Genomic DNA, 1,193 nt, shown 5'->3' with positions numbered 1-1,193 from the left:
AATGGGCTTGATTATTATCAGATTTTACGAATTTTCATAGTATATGTATATATACAGCTGTGTTCAAAATTATAAAAGTGCCCTAAGAAAAATATTTAACCTAAAAAATTTATCATGTCAGAACATGAACTTCAAGCACTCTTCAAGAAATATTTCTAACAGTATTCCGCGAGTAAAAGACAAATCATAAACTTAAGCTGTTTACATTATTTGCAATTTTATGAGTTCAAATCTGTGTCGGTCACTGAATTGCGCTGTTCAGAAATGTAAGAGTGTGAGCTACCAAGTGGTATAAAACATTTTTATTTACACAAAATCTGTAAAAAACTAAAAAGTAAATACAAAAAATGAAAACGATGGGATTTTTTTACGTAAGTCTTTTATTTTAATTAGTGGGTAGAGGAAAACATTGCAGCAACAAAAAGCGAGAAATCATTAAAAATCTTAGAAAAAAAGGGAAAACTTATAAAGAAATACTCGGGTGCTCTGATCAAATGATATTAAATAATAAAAAATTAAGCCGAAATACGTGGACGAAAACTCAAAAATACTAAAGAAATCAATCTACGCATACTCCAGTCGTCTAAACAAGATTCCAAAGAATATAATTTATTTGCGCGGAGTCGGTGAAAAGTTCCATTGTTGAAACATGTCTACTGGCAACCGGAAATGGAGAAATATTTTGGGGATAGACCAATGTAAGGTAATTGGTGGCACAGGGTCTAGGCAGTATATTCGTCGTCCACCAAATACGGAATATAATCCGCAATACACTCTTAAGACTGTCAAACATGGTGGTGTAAGTTGGGGAAGTTTCTCGTACAACAGCGTGGGACCAAACCATCTGATAAAAGAAACCATGGATCAGTACGTTTATGTGGATATATTGAAAGAAGTTATGCTGCCATGCGCGGAATGAAATATGCCATTAAAGTGGTTGTTTCAGTAAGATAACGACCCGAAACATACAAGTAAATCTGCAAAGGAATGGCTTCGGGTCAATAAAGTTGAGGTTATGTCGTGGCCTGCTCAGTCGTCTGACCTTAATTCCATAGAACTTATGGCCAGATATTAAAAAAGGTGTTGCTGACCGTAGGCCATCAAATAAAAGGGAATTATGGAGCACAGTCCACGAGACATGACAGTAAATTCTGATGAAAAGGTGTCGTGATCTGATCGATCCCATGTCCCGC

This window comes from Bactrocera tryoni, chromosome 5, assembly GCF_016617805.1.
Source record: "Bactrocera tryoni isolate S06 chromosome 5, CSIRO_BtryS06_freeze2, whole genome shotgun sequence".
Lineage (NCBI taxonomy): Eukaryota > Metazoa > Arthropoda > Insecta > Diptera > Tephritidae > Bactrocera > Bactrocera tryoni.
The sequence above is the reverse complement of the archived record's forward strand: the minus strand, read 5'-3'. Positions refer to the sequence as shown.